The following is an 18259-nucleotide window of genomic DNA, read 5'->3' on the forward strand; positions in this document are numbered from 1 at the left end:
TTCATGAGGATATCACAAAGGAAAGGATTCTGAAATTTCTGGGAGACAAACCTGTATATGACACTGTGGAAAACATAGGCAGTGAGTAGTAATGTCAAAAAATATCTGTCTATATGCTCATGAAGGTGGAGAACAATATAGCATGCTCTATAAATTAATGTCTATATCTATTCTGGCATAGCCATATAATTTATAGGTTAACTTAGAGTATTCACAGAGAGGTGTAGTTGTCATTTTCCTATTTTTCGGTAGAATTAGTATTCACTGAATTGACGTATATATATTTTTGTACTTTCTGTTGCCTAGGGCTATTCCACTTCAGTCTTTGATCTTGTCAGATCTTGCAAACTAAGCTGGTTGGAGGTTAGCCAGTGCTTGGATGAGCGATTTCATAGGAGTTCATGATGCTGTGAGAATTGTTTGTGTCTGAAGATGGCACCTTCTGTGGTGAGTCAATGCTGAACAAATACCCCAGCATGGAGCCAGGGTGCTGGAACGCCATGGGCTCCATCTGCAGAGGATGTGTAAAATGCAGCCATGCAATCTGATTTCCTACGAACTGCAGAATGGATGTCCTGGCCAAAATCAAACGTATGTAATTAATCCTGCATTCAGATAAGATATTACTACTTTTCACCTTCTCCTAACCTGTCGCTGAGGTTTTCTGTGCATGGCTGCAGCATTTCAGAGAAGGATGGAGAAGGAGGTTATGTTGGGAGATGCTGACAGTTGCTTCCGTGCATGTCCAGTGTGCATGCGTGGTGTACAGTGCAGGTACAAAACAGATGGCCATGCAAATGTTTGGCCATTTAGAAATCTGTTAACACCCACTTGCAAAGTGTCACAGCCTGTTTGTACACACCATGTCCCACAGGCTCCTCCTTCTTCTGAAGGGGAAGGTGGTGCAGCTTAGCACAGAGGTGCTCGGGGATGTGTCCGCGAGCTGCCCGGGAGGGCGACCTGGGGGGGCATGTCTGAGGGCTCGCGGTGCTGCTGGGGGAGCAGCCGTCTGCGCTGGGAGAAGCACTTGTGTTAACATGGAAAACAACCATGGAAAGCTGACCATCATTTTTAGAGCACTGTGGGACTTTTATGGCAGTGTTCTGCAAAAGTGTCTCATTCGCTGCTAGTGAGTGACCCCCTAACCACATTGACAAGTAATCACTCACATGGGTAATCCTATTGACATTAGTTGGGCCAGAGCTGCATCATTACAATTTAGCAAATAACTATTCAGTTGTTTAGACTATAAGTGTTTCTAATTTATGTAGAAATAGAAGTCATTTCTGTCTCATTCATTAAAGAAAGCATGATGTGAATTATCACTTACTTAACGTATGCAGAAAAAGGCAGATTTTAGACAGCACAACACAATAAAAAGAATGAATCTTTTCCCACCAGTGGTAATGGGAGATTCGTGATTGATGTCCTTCATGTTTTTCTCTTACCAAACTGGTAAACTTAGGTTGACTCGAATGCTGGCTGCTTTCCAGATAAGATGTCATCAGTCAGGAATACCCTTTGTTTAGAATTCAGTTAATTCTTTAGTTAGTGGTGGATGGGCTCTGGTGTGGTCTTGCAGAGCTGCATGGCTTTATGGAGCTAATATCAGCGAAGAGCCAAAAAATATTTTTGCTAGAGATGTGCTGATACAACTCTGGGATCACATACAAAGTATGGAGTGGCTGAAATAACCTCTTGTATTTTGTGTTGACTGGGATACAGCTCTGCTTCTTTGGAAGCTACTGAAGTCCACCGTCCTGCCAAATTCCTGTTTGGAAATTGGATCTCCCCTCCTCAAACCTCCCTGCAGCTCCACCCTGATCAAATGTTGACTGTAGCATATAGACAGGGACGCAACATTCGGCTGCTGCCACACTGTGCCCTGCGTGACAGGGAGGATTGTCCCTCTTTTTGGGTCCTTCAGGCCTCATGAACACTGAAGCAGGAGCAGCATCACCATGCGAGCTCACAGTCTGTGTAAGCACACTAATGGTCCCTGTTTTCAGCCTAATGAAATGCTGGGGGTTTAAAACTTCTGTTGGCTGTGAAAGTGGTACAGGTTGCCTGCAGAAAAGTTGGGGCCTTTTTACAGCTTGTAAAACAATTTTATACTGTTTTCTGCTGAATTGACTGTCTTGAATCTCAGCTGGTGGAGGGCATGGTAAGGTGACAGTGGAACCGTTTCCCTTGGTGTCCCTGGGATCACCCGCACATGAGGAAGTGCCGAGTCCTGTGGCCAGGGACTGAGACTCTCCTTCAGTGGCTGGTGGTCTTGGAGGTGAGGGAAGAGCTGAGAGGCCGTTTCGGGTTTCTGATTTCCCCTGATGCAAGGCACAGCCCCCTCCTCTGCAAAGAGCAATACCTGGGGCTGTCACCGGCTGAATTACAAAGTGTGGAGTGGGTTGGGGAAACAACAAATGCCTTCTAAGTTAAAGAGGAAAGAAAGCAATGAAGCACTCCAACAACAACAAAACCCAGACCAAAGTGTTTATAAATACATATGGCACAGCTTTTCGGAAGCCACACTTGTATTTATTTTGATAGCAGTGCTGGAATGCTATTTTTGTCTGTTTCCCCCCTTTATTCCTACCTTTAAATACACAGTGAGAGCTTTCCTAATTAGGGAAACAGAAGTTTCAAAGAAAAGACTTTCCTTGTCAAGGCATTTTCCCACACTTGGGAGATGGATGCCTTTTTGATAATTCCTCAGGGGTTTTTTAGGAAAAAATGTGTTCCAGCTGCAATTTGTACATGATCTCCTGAGTAGCAAAGGTAAATAGTTTAAAAAGAAATCTCTGCAGGTAACACAGGAAGAAAAACAAGCTGATAACTTTTGACAGATTGGTGGCTTCTTCCTTCATTGAAATATTCATAGAATAGCACATCTATTTTCTTTTCATGGATGTGCTTGTTAATGCTATATCATCTAACCTGATCTGTATGGGAAGTGTATTTATTCTAGAACCATGGGGCATTTATACTGTTGACTTGTCATCAAGAATAATGTAGAGGACAGGTAAGATAATTTCAACTCTATTAAGGGTTGATAGATGACTTTACATATTTTGATAATGGGTCACTCAAGAGTGAATGATCTGAAATGCTTTTGTTGCATATTTGCTAAAAATGCACCCTGTTAATGTTCCCCCCCCGCCCCGCCTCCCCCCTGTCTTTCCTCTGTTTCACTGTTAAACGAGGGCACCTAGAGGGTTGCCCTGGGACAAGGAGACATCAACAGCCACTTTGGGCTCGCTCAAGGGACTAACGAGGGAAAGACGTGAGGGTGCATGGGATCTGCTGGTTCACAGGTGGTATTTGGTTCAAACAATCCCAGACTGCTGGTTCCCCACTTCCCCCTTGTTTGTAAAGAGAGATCAGTGTTAAGCATGGTGAGATGTCTTTGGGCACAGTCAGAACTGGGGACTGAGGCAACATTCCCAGTTGCAAAGGTACTTCATCTAGTGACAGCCGACCAGGGGTTTATTTCCAGGCCTATTGAAGCAGCTGGTCTCCAAAAGCCCTCTCCTAGTCTTTATCCAGTGGCCAGCCAGTTTGCAGGCAAGACTATGTTCATTAACTGCTATTGGTATTCAGGCGTCAGAGGAGCCCTGCTGCTTTGCCAGATGCTCTCCATTTTCTGTCTGTGCAGTTGATTCCTCCTAAGCATAATTCTTTGTAACTGCCTTCACGACATTTCATCTGACTGATTCCCTAGCACTTCCACCATCATCAAGAATGTTTTGAATTCTGATCTTGTCTTCCAGAGCACTGGCAACCACTGCCAGCTTGCTGTCATCCACAAATTATGTTGGTGTCTTCTCTGCTCCAGCCCCTGAGTCTGAGCAGGAGCACGCCATGGGTCTCCACTTTATCTGTCCCCTCATCTTCGTGGGGGATGCTAATAAGCGCTCTTTGGCTGGTGATTTTCAACATGCTTCATAATTTTGTTATGTTAATTTTATTTAGATTATGCTTTTTGAGCGTTATGAGAGAGTTTTATGGAATTGTGTATAAAGCCTTGCTAACTGAGAGGCTGTATCTCACACTGCCCCGGTGATGAGGTCCTTTGCCCATTCTGTATTCTGTGCTTTCCCTCCCTGCTGTGCCCTCCTCTTCCCTTACCAGATCAAGTTGTTCTTAAGTTAGATTTTATTTCTATTATTTATTCTTGAGAAATTTATAAAAACTTATATTGGCTGTGTCTCTTGGGCCACCATCTAATCTTCTAGGTGATAACAAGTTGATTGATGAATAATAGATTCCAGTATCTTTCCAGCTGCTTAAAAGGTGCTATAATTTCTAAATGCATCCCTTAAGATAGAGGTAGCGTTTGTCCTTCCCCAGGAGTTAGCTTTTAATCAGTCCAGTTGCCTTTACGTTATTGAAAGCTTCTTTTCATTGCAATATACAAAAGAAATATTTGGAAATAAGCCATTTATGATGTACAAGTGTGTAGCTTAGGGGCCCAAAGTTTTGGGTGCTGCAGAAATCCTGTAAGTGATATTTGCTGCTCTGGAAAACTTCCTAAATGTTAAAGTAGGCAAAGTGGTCAACTGAAGGGACTGAAAACACATACACAAGGAAATTAACTGAATTGCTGAGGTATAGATCAGTAGCGCAATGGAGATTAAAAGTCATCTTTCTGGAATCCAGATCAAAACTTCGCCATTGCTCTGATAGCATTTTTTTGACACTGGGGAAAAGACAGAAAAATAAAACCGGTCTCTTGAAAACATTCCAAACTGAAGAATAACATGAAATGTGATTTAATAATTTCAAAGATATGGATTTTAAAAATCCTAGTAAGAACTCTGAAACCAGATTTTTTTTCAGTTATTCTGTATTTATAATTTCAGTATGGAAGGTAGCTATTGATACACTTGCCTCATAATGCCTCCAAGACACTTGGAGAGCTGAATTTCATCTTCTTCCATTACTGTGGATACAAACAAAAAGTGGTTATGAATCACTCTTCATTGATAGAAGGAATTTATTTGTCCATTTATTTTACTGGAGTGTCTGCTGAAATTGAAGTTCTTGATTAATGATCTACAGGAGGTAATGCCGAAGAAATTTGCTTTTGCAACCGCAAGGAAGCTCTGTGAGGATGTAGTGGGTTGTGTATAATAGTGACCCTAACCAGAAATGGTAATATAAACCTTACAAACACACCAGGGTAGAACATCGTGTGGAGACAAGGGTCACTCACTGCTGAGCAAAAGCATTGCTCCGGCCACAGACTGATACGGAAATGTGTTGGGTAAAGTTGTTCAACACCCTGCTTGTCAGAAAGAATCATTAAGGTAGTTCTACTAGAAATGTAAACAGATCTCATTTGCGTGTAGGTCATTGCTACAATTATTTCCCAGAAACTTCTATGTCTAACAAGATAATGGAGCTAGTGTAGTACAAGGAGGATCTGGTGGCCAACATTAACCACAGCTTTTGGAGCAGGGTCGCCCAGGGCTGCCACTGCCCTTGTTCAGGCAGACTTTCTTGTGCTACCTTTTTATTTTACTTTCTTCCTAGTTCTTTTTTTTTTTTCCTTGCTCAGCTTATCCTTTACCATACAGGTTATAAATTCTCCCTTCTGCTATTTTCTGGCCTGCACCCTCTTATTAGCCTCTTGCACTTGCAAAATGCAGGTATGCCAGACAGCCACTTTACTCCTATCCAAATAGGAGTAAATAGTAGGCAAATAAATGGAATTTATGTGTTCCTCTTGCAGAAGCACAGCATCTGATGAACAACATCCTTATAAATACATGGGTTTACGTGAAAATGTTTGCTGCTTGCACAGGTACTTGCCAAATGTGCCCCGATCGAGCCCAAGTTGACCTACCTGCAAGAAGGTGAAGCTCACCTCCACACCGAGCGTGTTCCTCAGCTGGGTGCTCCAGCCTGGGGCCGTTCACTGCAGCTGAAGGCAAAGGCACCTTAAAAATGTAACTAGTCCTGTTAAGAAGTTTGATGGAAGTTGTCCACTGAAGTCCTGGGCCAGCTAAGTCCTTCTGGGTCTTCATTTGACTTCAGCGAGAGTCACAAAATCTGTCACAAACCCCCTGGAATCAATACTTGGACTTCACCCCAGGGAACGGGAGGTGTGATAACGTGCTAACTGCAGTTCTGGCTTCTGATGTACCTTTTGCACCATCAGAACTGATGAAACATTTTATGGAGAAAAGAGAAAAAACAATAAATCAGGGAGTATCCCCCTAGGCTGGTGAGTACATGTGGTGTGATTAAAATAGTGATATTAACCTAAAATAGCGTTATTAACCTCAGTGGAGGCAAACAGTGGATTCAGAGTAGAAAAATAAAGTCCATGCAAGCAAACCTCAACCACATGGAAAAAAATCTTGACCATAAAAGAAAAAATACAGCAGCTGTTACACGAGGCTTTGTGTCTAATGGTCCAAAATACTGCCAAGCATTGAACAACGTTTTGTGTGCAGTTACTTCCCTATATTAAAAATAACACACCAAAGCATTAAACTGAAGGTATTTACACTATATAACAAATTGCTTATTTACATGTATGTCCTTGCTGACTGGCTGTGGTTGTTTCTGGAGAGAAGGCAATGGCAGGAAGGCTGTTCGGGAGAGATGCTTATGGGATGCTGCAATAGTTTTTGGCTGAGCATATATAATTGACTTAATCTTAAAACAATTTGCTGTATCAATAATGAAGCACCTCTTAATGGACTTTTGACTGGTCAAGTGTCAAGGCAGATTGTGTAGCGTGGAGCAAAAGGAGAGGAACAACTTCTGTCATTGCATAAACTCATTGCAGAGCATGAATAAATCAGCCTCTCTTGCTGGCAACCATTTCATACTGCTCTGAGACTTCTGAAGTTAACTTCCTCTGATGTAACATATGCCTGCAGTTTAAAAGCAGCCCCATCCTTTTAAGAAAAAGTACCTAATTTATGCACTGCTTTTAACTTTTATTAAAAGAGCATGCTTATGAACTCTGAAAGAGAGAAATAGCTGAAAATGGAGGTTATGCTTTCTGCCGGGACTGACATGAGCATCTACCCGGAGAAGCTGTCGGGAGTTCACTGCATCTCCAAACGCTGAAAGGCCTGCAGTGTTGCTTTGAGGTTTTATTTAATTGTATGAACTGTCTTCTGTTATAAAGGCTCTGGGTAAGGTCTTTCTTCACTACCATTCAAATATTACTTCATATTTTTGATCTGAATTTCACATACTGTCTTCTGGGAATTTCCATACAATTCTGCTCTGGAATGATGCTATTAATAATGCTGCTGTGTGCTCTTATGGCTGTTCCCCTGCCCTGAATGCTGTGTTTTCTTATATCTGAGACACAGCGGAGAGTTTTGGCACAATTGCATACATGAAAATAAACTACAGCTATACTGGTAAAACTCTTCATAATACTTCAAATCTGTAATTTGCTCATGAGTCTGGATAGCAAGGTTTCTGTGGCTGTAGAATATGGATGAAACCAAGATAATCTGTTTAGCAAATTAATTTATACACTTGATTAATCTTCTTTGGGGTGTGCATCACCATGCTCCACCTTTGAAAGGTGCTGAGGGTTTCACTCTGAGAAAAAGCTGGTAGATTTAGGGACAGCTGAGGATTTCAAAGCTAAATGTTTATTTGCCCCTTCCCTACTGGGAAAATCTGCACAGTGTTCAGAGTTTTGGCCATGTTGAAGGTTATAGTTATCTTTGCTGTTTAAAGATTTCCCTAAATCTAACAAGAAAAAGATTGGATTTGATTCCTCCTCAGAAAGAAGATGCTTGCGTTATTAAAAAAATAAGAAAAATAAAAGCCTCCCCCCCAATTCCCATGTTATTCCACAACAGGAAATACTGTGTTCTGAATAATCCAAATCCCAATGCAGTGTATTTATAAGTAAATAGAGTAGTTCTGTTATGTTCACATCTACAGGATCGATCAAGGCTGCCTGGGAGAGTGAGAACCTCTGTGTGTCAACAACAACCCAGTTAATACTGCCCTGCTGCTGACTTTTCTTTGTTTCATTCTCGTTTTTCTTAAATGCAGGCAACCTTCCTTATAACGAATGTCCCTGTGCCCAGTCATCTCTTCGTTGCAGCACCAGAAAAAAACAGACAGATGTTACGATTTGCCTAGGTAAGATAAATAATGATTAGGCGGTGGGTTTCTCATCTGAAGATGGATTGAGCAATAGAAGCCATTCTCTCTGAAATTTCTCTTTTCAGGTGGCTGAGAAGCAATTTCAAGCAACAGGGAAGTTCTGACCGGGTAGCGTTCATCATTTCTAGTAGAGAAATTAGTCATGATGTAAGTAAATAATGGAGAGAGTGTAAAAGGCAGAGTGATGCAGCATTTTTCTTCATCTTTTGATTACTGCGTTGCAAAAACCATTGCCACAGAGAAGTGAAATCTGCAGCACGGCAGCTTTCTCTGCAAAAAGATGGCAGCGTGATTAGGCAGGAGATCACCTCCTGTGAATGCCTGCCCGGTTTTATAACCAGAATACACTCCTGGTTTTGTAAACAAACCTTTTAGCAGCTTCTAAAAGGCTTTCCCGTCCAATCGCCCATGCCCCCACACTCCTGCTGAAGGAGCTTTTCTTTTCTGTTCCCTTCTGGTTTTGTACAGATTGGAAAGTCCAGAAGTGCAAACCAGCTGTGAAATAGGTGCCACACACCACATCTCCAGGACTGAATGGCTGGGAAGGTGTAACTTTATTTCCAATCCAGTTTTGCAGGTTGCAGTGATGGAAGTGCACTGTTCAGGTGTTCAAGGTTCTAGGGCCCCTCTGAATCAAGTAAACGGAATTATGAAACCAGTGCAGCCCTCTCATTGAGGGGACACCCCCCACCCCCAGTAGTAGGTCCAAAATCTCCTGTGCTTTTTTGAGGTATCAATAAAATACTCCTTATATATAATGAGTTATTCTTCCATATACGCTGTTTGTTGCTTATATTAATGGAAAGCATGGTCTCTGGTAACCGTAACTGGTACCAGTGCAGATGTCATGGAAGGAGAGAGCAAAACCACACAAAAGTCTTGGGGATTTTAGCTTGAGGAAACAGAATTTTGTAGCTGTATGGGGTTTTCTTTGCCTAGATTACAGCTGTTGCTTCATAGAAGAGACACTAAACCCATTTCTTTTGATCTGTGCAGAGACCTGGATAGGGGTTTGTGGTGGTTTCTGAGGTCTGTCTCATGCACCTTTTCAGTTTAACTTCTTTTGTGTCTCATTGCTATGGGAAAATTACTTTTGCTGCTTCTTCTATTTCCTTTTCATTCATTGTTTTCATATGGTACTGTGCAGAGTTGTGTCATTCAGCTCAGCCACACAGGAAGCTGCCAAGGTTAAAATTCAGTTTTTTTCTCAGAACCAAAAACTTGGAGCTGTTTCTTGTCACGCTTCAAGAACGGGAGGAGTAGCACTGGCTCAAAACCTGTTGGTTGTAGTTTTCCTATTCCTTACGAGACTTTAGAAAGTTTTCATGCTCATATTGATTGAAAGCATGAACTTTTGAAAATTTTCTTGGGAAAACAAACTGGTTTTGGTGTTCAATGTAGAGTCAATGACACTTAATGTGAGGTCATAAAACTGTTCCTGATTTATTTATTTATTTGGTTTAGCAGTAACCAGCCTGGATAGGAGGAGTTGTGTGACGCTAGGGACTGAATGGTGAAAGTCTGGCCTGGATTTGGCATTTTCATTTTCCTGCTGTGTCCTGGAGTCAAGCAGAATAGACTGCTAGGAGTCAGTTCCAGTAATGCGTAGGATGCCCTGGCTCACCGCAGTCTGTAGCTGGTGGATGTGTGGGCGATGCCAAAAGGCTCGATCCCAGAGTTAATAAAGACACAGATATTTATTGATTTGTCTCTGCTGTCCTCGGTGATAAGCAGGTCTCTTTCTGAGTCCTGTTCTCTCCTCCTGCTCAGATGGAAAGTGATTGTGATTGAAAGAACTTGTGACCCCTAAAAATGACAGTTGGGGACATTTTTATTTTTTTTTTATGAGTTTGGTGTTTTTCCTCAGCTAACTGGCTGTGTGCCAGTTAAGCCTGGTTCTGGACCCCTCTCCGCTGTCTTGCATGAGCTGCAGGACTGTGCTTCCTCCAGAGAAGTGAAACAAGGAGCAGCTGCTCAGAGTATGTGTCGAGCAGCATTGTCACCGCCCGTGTGTGACATTTGATGCTCCTGGCTGCGCTGGTTTGGGGGTGCACACATGGTATTCTCGTCATTTCCAGGCTATCTAGAGGAGCAAGTCTCCAACCAGCCTTCTGCTTAAGTAGGAAAGTTTATCAAAACAGTGCTTTGTCAGAGTGATGCTTTGGAGACTGTATCCTTTCAGAGCTGACACTAAACCTATGGAAATGCATCACTTCAGAAATCCCATTATTTCTTAATTGCAGGACACATAAGTGCCCAGCTTCGGACAGACCCGGGTGGGCTACAGGATTGTGCCACGGAAGAAAAGTTTTCTTCTGACCTGCAGCAGCAGCAGAGTGACTGCCAAAGTGGGGCTGTGCCATGTGCCCAGCTCCAGGCACCAGCCCACGCTGGGGACATGCCGACCACTCGGTGCTGTCGTCACCATGAGCCCGACTGCCTGGGTGCTGGGCACCTTCCCACAGGGGATCTGGTCCAAAAAAGCATCAGAGGTAAGCTCAGGGATGGCTGCAGGGGGGCGACCTGTGGTGGTGTATTTTACCATCACAATAAAGCCTGTAGGCTGGCTGGGAGCTTTAAGGGAAAGGCTTTCTTCTTCAGAGAGGACAAAGGGAATGCAGGTAGGGAGCAGTGATGACAAAAAGTGGGTGGTTAGCATTTTTCAAGTATTTCCAACAAACTCAGCTTCTCCCTGCATTGCCCAATCCTGGGATTCCAGTTCTGCACTTACAGCTGAAATTGCTGATGAGGAGGAGGAGGAGGAGGGGACCTTTCCGTGCTGTGCCCAGAGCCGGGGCCAGCAGCACCCAGGCACTAGCTTTCCAAACCAGAAGATTTCTTACTTTGCCATAAGGGAATTCAGAGCGCTCACTCTGGTGTCTGTTCCTTCCCTGAAATACCCAGTGGTTTTTGAGGCTAGCACTCCATGTGGAGCAGGCTGGATTGTACTTACAGATTGGTGCTGCCATGGTACCACAGCACTGCAATGAGATGCCCTGCGAAATGCAGAGAAGCAGAGACAGAAGATGTAGGGGGAAAAAAAAGACATTTACATTTTTTACTTGGAGGAGTAAAATAAACATGGGAATGTTTCCCAGGAGAAGAGCCTGTTATGGTATATCTGTAAAACTGCAGAGGATTGCATGTATGGTATTTGCAGAAACATGTCACTCTCAGCCATGAGCCAGTCTTCTGTGATGCTGCCTCTGCACAGACTACATGAAGCACGCCAGACTGATTTGTCCCAAACTGGCAAAGTACTTAACCTCCTTCTAATATTTTATGGTCAAGAAAGATCAAAACAAGGGGAAACAGTTTTCAGTTACTTGATTATTTTTTTTTGCTGATATTTCAACCACAAGTATCAAACCTTGAACCCTGGGTTCAGGTTTGGGCCCCTCACTGCAGGGGGGACGCTGGGGGGCTGGAGCGTGTCCAGGAATGGGCAGGGGGCTGGGGAAGGGGCTGGGGCTCCGGTCTGATGGGGGGCGGCTGGGGGAGCTCGGCCTGGGGAGGGGGCGGCTCAGGGGGGCCTGGTGGCTCCCTACGGCCACCTGACAGGGGGGCTGGGCAGGGGGGGTCGGTCTCTTCTCCCAAGTAACCAGCGACAGGACAAGAGGAAACGGCCTCAAGTTGCGCCAGGGGAGGTTCAGATGGGGGAGTAGGAAGAATTCCTTCACGGAAAGGGTTGTCCAGTGCTGGACCCGGCTGCCCGGGAGGTGGTGGGGTCACCGTCCTTGGAGGTGTTTAAAAGCTGTGTAGATGTGGTGCAGAGGGACATGGTTTAGTGGTGGACTTGGCAGTGCTGGGTTAGTGGTTGGACTTGATGATCTTAAACATCTTTTCCAACCTAAATGATTCTACAATTCTGTGATCTCTGAGTTTACTGGAAAAGCCATTTGTGATGTTTCTACTGAAAAATTTAAGTGAGCTTTACTGTGCAGGAGGTTTCTTTAAGGTGTCCACATTGCTAAGGCAGCACAAAGTGGGTGAGGTTGAGATCTGGTCCATATGTTCCAGGATAAACTACTGTGCCGTAGGACTCTGCACTCAGACATGCCTTACTGTAGTCTTCATTGTATTTTGTTGCAGCTACAGTGCTTAAGTACAGTTAGTTAATAAAGGTAATTATGAGAATAATAAATCAGGAAAGGTCAAATTTTATGAACTGTGGGATGTTTGCTACTTTTGGTATTGAACTGAGGAGTGTGTTGCAGACACGTACTGGTAAGAAACTTGAAGATTCAGTGCATTGTAACACAAAGTACATTTCTCTGTCTTCACAGCAGTTATTTGATTAGCATTGTTTATCTTGGATTCAGAACTTGGCGTGCAAATAATCATTCAACCATTGAGTTCAAACAGGTGATGTGGAGGAGTGTGAATGAGGTCTAAGAGCAGAGGCAAGTAGGGAGAAAGAGGTGGGGTAAGTAAGGGAGTTGAGTACCTGATGTGGAGGGAATTCAAGGCTGGACAGTATTATCTTTTTGCCACCTAATTTCCCGGGTAATGTATAAAGTTCCATAAAGTGGAGATCTTTATGCATATAGCTGACAGGAAAGAGAACAAAGCCATTAGCGGGACCTTAAACCATTACTGCTGTCTGCTTACTGTGGACTGAACTGTGAGGCATTTCCATGTGGAAAATAAATCTAGTAGCAGTATTTATTTTTACTGACTTTGGTTTAGTACCCAGGAAAGGCCCTTATGCCTTCTGTTACTAATTTGTCTGGATGCCCAGGCTCTACTAAAGTATTTAAAAGAAGTATTTGTAGCTTCAGATCAGGAAAAAAACCCCACTTGTTACTAGAATCATCTCAGCATTTGTACTGATAAGTGCCCACTTCTAAACTGGTGATTACATACTGGTTTTCACACTGTGCTCTCACACGCTAGATTTTCATCACAGAAAAATGTGGCTTATGTTGTTCTGATTACAATTCCATAAATGTTCCCTTGGAGCTGATTATTGAGCAAGTGGCCTTTTCTTTTTACATATGGTTAAAAAATGAGGCTGTAAATTTTTGGAAAAAAAAAAATCACACTAGTGACCTGATTTCAACTCCTCTGAAACTTTCTGAAATGCTCCAGAGGTGAGTGCTGGTGTGCATGGGGCAGTCATGACTCCGCACGTGACCAGACATGTGTTCCCTGCTCTGTACTCCCTCCCAGTCCATGTAGGAGCCCAAAGCTGCTGACGTGCCACAGGCTGCTGGAGGTGGTGATCTATTTGCTCCATTCTGCGAGGCACAAACAGAATGAAGTTGTTGGGTTTGACATCCTTCCATACCTACTTGCACGATGTTATTAATACTGCTGGGACCAGCTTTCGGGAAATGCTGTTGGCTGGGATCACAGCTGGGAAGAGCAGCAGTTGTCCCAGTGAGGAGTTCTCCCATTGGAACTGTTGAAGTGTGCTCATTGCTGGAAGGCGAGAGAAATGTGACAGCTCTGTTAAGGTCTGATTATCTCCAAAAGCAATAAAATATGTTGTTAACATGCCGAAAGGGCAATGCTCCCTTGTACGCATCCAGGCAGACAACATAAAGGCAAGAGTTATTGGAATTGTATCCCTAGGCATGTGATTCCATCGTGGACATTTACCCTGCATCATATATTGTTCGTAGTTACACTTCTTAAATCTGTGGAGCTGTGCTGTAGAGGAAAGATGATTTTATGTTAAGAAAAGTCATTAGTCCTTAGTCTTTTCTTGACCATGCATAGACTGATTGTGGACTTTAGATTAGTTCATTAAACTCCTATTTTAAAAGGTGGGATAACAATTCTGACCATAGAGGAATGTTGTAAATTATAATTAATTTATATTTCCAAAACATCCTTCAGAGGGCTTTTCCTTAAAATTGTGTATCCTTACTCATTTTTATTGTGTAAGCAATGCAGAGAATAATACCAAATGTTATTTATGAATGCTTTTTCATATAAAAAGATGTAAATTCACTCATATTTGCAATATTTTTCATTTGTTTCCTTCAAACCTTCAGTCAGATGTTTTTGTTTATAAAAGCTAAAGGCCTAATTTTTTCTAGCATCACTAGCATTATTAAATTAATCCGTACCTGAATGCCAAATAAGCACTGTGACAGGTATGAATTCAGACGAGAAGTTTCCAGCACTTCTGAAAATCAGATTTATGTAAGATACTCTGAGATGGGAAACAACCGTCACTGCCTAAGAAAGCAAGGCGTGGTGGTGCTGGCAGCGGTGCATCCCTCCCAGGGGCCGTGGCTGGGGACATCCAGCCAGGCGTCCTCCTCCCGCAGGTGGCAGCGCTGGAGGTCGGGCCAAGCATCCCCCAGCCCGTCCCATGTCACAGCACTTACCTGGATGTGATGAACCTGACTCCGCTATTTTCAAACTGTTGAGCAGACTGAAATGTTTTGGCTCTCATTAGACAGGTAGTAAAGTCAAATTTAACATCCAGCTCTGGATAATCAAAGAGCACAAAAGATCAAGTGTACTTAACATATTTACATCAAATGACTCTTTCATATCCATTGAAGAATGCCTCTTATTCAAACTGTACCCTAAACTGCTTAGAAATAAAGAGGAGCAAGGTGAAGGAAAGTCAGGAAGTTTAGCCACAAAAAAAGCTGTTTAACACTTCAGGAAGGGAAAAAAACTGATGCAGAAGCGAAAACTGCAGATGGTCGAAGAAAATACATCAAAGCATCTCTCTCTTTGGTTGTTTTTTTCCTAGTTTGGTTTGCTCTTATATCTTGAAACAAAAATGTTTTGTCAGTCTTGCCATTTTGGTGCTGTTTCATGGCACCACTAGCTAAGCTTGAAAGAAATCTTTAACTAGCGTTGTAGTGAAAATTCAGTGAAGTTAAAACTTAGCCATGCCTGGTCCATGTTCTCCAACTTGTACCTCATCTTTGCTTGTTGTCTGAAGTAGCTACAGGCTTGTAAACAAAACACAGAACAGGAATTTATTTAATTCTCATGACAGTTTCTTGTTGGAAAGAAAAAAACCCATCATGTAAAATAATTAGTGGAGAAAATAAAAATTCATTTAACTGTATATATATATATATATATGCATATATAATATGCATATATATATATATGTATATATATAAGATATAAGCACAGTGAATATTATGAACCCAAATGAGTGAAGCTTAGAAATGGGGGATGTTAATATCTTGGTGAAAAAGATTATGGCAGATGTTTTCATCCTGTTGCCCTCTCAAACAGACGTAAGTTATTGATGGTAGTCTTTGCTGTATTTTTGATTTTATTTAATAAAGAACACATAACTGAAGTCTAAATGAGATAAAGCAGAATCACTCAGCTAAATGACTTTCTTACGGACTAGCTTTTTACTTGAGGTCTGAATGAGAACTGGCCTCTGACAGTAGGAAATCAATGCTTTTTGTGTGAAGATGCAGAGGGGAAATGTCATTTGCATGACACCATAGGAAGTTAGTTGGATGTATTTGCAGTACATTGTTTATTTATTTTTTTTTTACAATGTATATATTTATATGCAGTCATGTTAACAGCAACTGAATGAAACAGACCAGAGTTCAGTATAAGCAAATGGTAGGTCTTTTACCTGGTAATATTTTCCTTTCTTAAAAACTTAATATAGTTGCAGTAGAGTTTCCTTATCTGACTGCTTGTACAAGCAAGACATATAAGTAAAAATGAGTATCATCTAAATTCCCTGGAGAGACAGCTTCCCGCTCCGTGGTGTGGAGAGGCCTGAATCTCCAATAATTTCAGTCAAAACCTTTACCCACAGAGGCAGTGGCTGAACAAGTCCCCTGGGTATTTATGGGAATGGGGCAAGGGAACAGAAATTAAGCATTTAAAAATACCTTTGGCCACCCTGGGACTCAGGACATATTTCAAGTTATTTTGATTAGCAGATCTCAGAGCAGCAGCAGATGCTCCAGCAGTGATGTCCTAAGGGCAGGGGTGGGTCTCCCGAGGAGTTGCACGTCTTTTCTCTGGACTGTTTGAAAAGGCTTACCATGAGAATACCAGTGCAGCTATACCTCAAACGTACCTTTGAGTAAGATCGGTGTATTCAACTAGTTTAGTAGAAAAGCTGAATACTGGACAGATTGTGGCTTTTTTGGAGTACAGTGTTGCCTTTTTGAGCTTTCTCAATTAAATCAGATCTGTTGTTCTAAGTAGTACTGACAAAGTTGATCTAACCGAACGTGCTTTGACAGGGAACATTGTCTAATCTCATATATTAACCATATACTGGAAGATGACAGAATACAGCATTCTCTAAACACTGCAATAGATAAGAACTCAGGTGGCACAGTGTTTCTCGTACCCAGAGAGAACAGGATACCTTTGTCAAGCAGGCTTTCTGAAAGGCATAAATGGAGATGTAAGGTAGTACAGCTCTTTCAAGAGATATGCCTATCAATTAATCTCAAGAGAAGTCAAACTTATTAAACACAAAATGCGATCTATGAGATGCAAAAGACTCAACCCTGATTTCTTTACATATCTTCTTATTCCGAGGGCCAGCAGTGAAATCACAGCAGTGAGGGTATGCAACATTATTATACTCACCTTAAAGAAGTGAGGTGATCCCATCCCTGGATGGAAGAAACTGTTACATTGAAAATGGTGGCTTTGTGATGTTTTCAGGCCAGAAGAAGAACAGGAATTAAGAGATTTTTATGGAATAGCACACCTTAACTGCACTTGCCATGTGCCTTACAGGAGTGTAGAATGTGCCGTCACTTTCAGATAGAGAAATGGATTGGCAGAGCTGGGAAGGGCACTGGGTACCTTCAGCTGTGTTTTATCTGCCTGCCGTGAAACAGCTGGACAGCAGCTGAGCAGCAAACTCTGAGTCTGCCCAGACTTTTGCTGCCTGCTTTCTCCCAAATGCTGAGGAGGGCTGTGCCCAAGCAGGAGCGATGGGGATGCTGGTTGGAGGCAGGGTCATGGCCATACACACAGTATACGCAGAAGGGTGGTCAAGAGATCCATGAAGTGCTAGTGTATGCTCAGTCCTATTCTATCATTCCCAGAGGGTCAGAGTATGGTTAGTTTTCTTTTCTTTTGTTTGTTTTTCACGCCTCTCCCCTCCCCTCCCAGTGCATGAGAACTGGTAATAAATAAATAAATGTAGTGAAATCTGAGAGACCTTCATCTTTCTACATATCCTTTGTGATGAGAATACTGAATAAAGGTATGGGCTGCAAAAAGTATAAAGAAGGCACATTCTTCATCTCTTTCCTCCTTTTTGGAATGTTCCCATGCTGTAGGTCATGCAATATGCTAAAAAAAATTATTTATGGGGAAAAAAAGGGTTAATGGCCTGATATGCAAATGACCTAACACAGAAGAATCCCTCCTCTAGTGATGCTGGTTTCTAACCTCTGTTAGACTCTTATCACCACTAGTGACATAGGAGTATGGCAGGAAATTAACTCCCATCCAATGTTGCTTCATATCTAGCAAATCCAAAAGACTGCAGTTGGCATAGAAAAACTCGGCGGATGGTGCAGTACAAAAGTCCCTAAAAACCTTTGTCATGTCTAGAAAAGAATATGAGGGCACTGCCATGGGACAGTGGTGCAGCATCTCAGTACAGTGTGCCCTGAGGATTTACAGTTCGTTACTGACCACCAGTTTTGCGTTATGTTGCACTGTCATCGTATGTAACTTAGAAATGGTGTCTTTACTAGATGAAGTTACAAGAGATGACAATAAAGTGAAAGCAGCAGCTAACGATTTCCCAGGCTTTGTCTTCTGCAGACACTGGTACGCTCTCTGATGTAAAGCATCAAGACCTGCCTGGCCACCGCTGATGTGGGCTGAGCAAATTCCTTTGCATCAAGACTGAAGAGGTGAAAGCTGCAGTGAGTTAATGTACACTCTTGTCAAGAGGGTTAAGTGCCTAAGTTAAAGACTATGAGTTTGGACAATTTTTAGTGCCTTTGACATTCACTGTTGGTCTGTCAATTCTCAGGAACAAAAAACGTGCTTTGGCTATCAAAATCTTTGTGATTGGAGCCTTTTCTGTTTGCCAAAGAACTTGAAATACAACTGAAATTAGATAAAATTGAGTCATATTAATGCTGAGGGGTTAAAACCAAGAGGAGGTTGT

At 42.4% G+C, this 18259-nt stretch overlaps 1 long non-coding RNA gene across 14 annotated transcripts in view; it reads left to right on the top strand.

Annotated features, from left to right (window-relative positions):
* The window catches only part of LOC114016262 (uncharacterized), a 61172-nt gene that overhangs the window by 3927 nt on the left and 38986 nt on the right, over positions 1 to 18259 (top strand). For 11 of the 14 annotated variants that reach the window (XR_008733590.1, XR_008733595.1, XR_008733587.1 and 8 more), the window contains exons 1-3: positions 5695 to 8127; positions 8217 to 8298; positions 10395 to 10643. This is a non-coding gene — a long non-coding RNA (uncharacterized LOC114016262). Of the gene's footprint in view, positions 1 to 5694; positions 8128 to 8216; positions 8299 to 10394; positions 10644 to 18259 lie in introns of those variants that run through there. The other 3 variants (XR_008733588.1, XR_008733599.1, XR_008733593.1) reach the window with 3 other exon arrangements.

This window comes from Falco cherrug, chromosome 8, assembly GCF_023634085.1.
Source record: "Falco cherrug isolate bFalChe1 chromosome 8, bFalChe1.pri, whole genome shotgun sequence".
NCBI classification, from domain to species: domain Eukaryota; kingdom Metazoa; phylum Chordata; class Aves; order Falconiformes; family Falconidae; genus Falco; species Falco cherrug.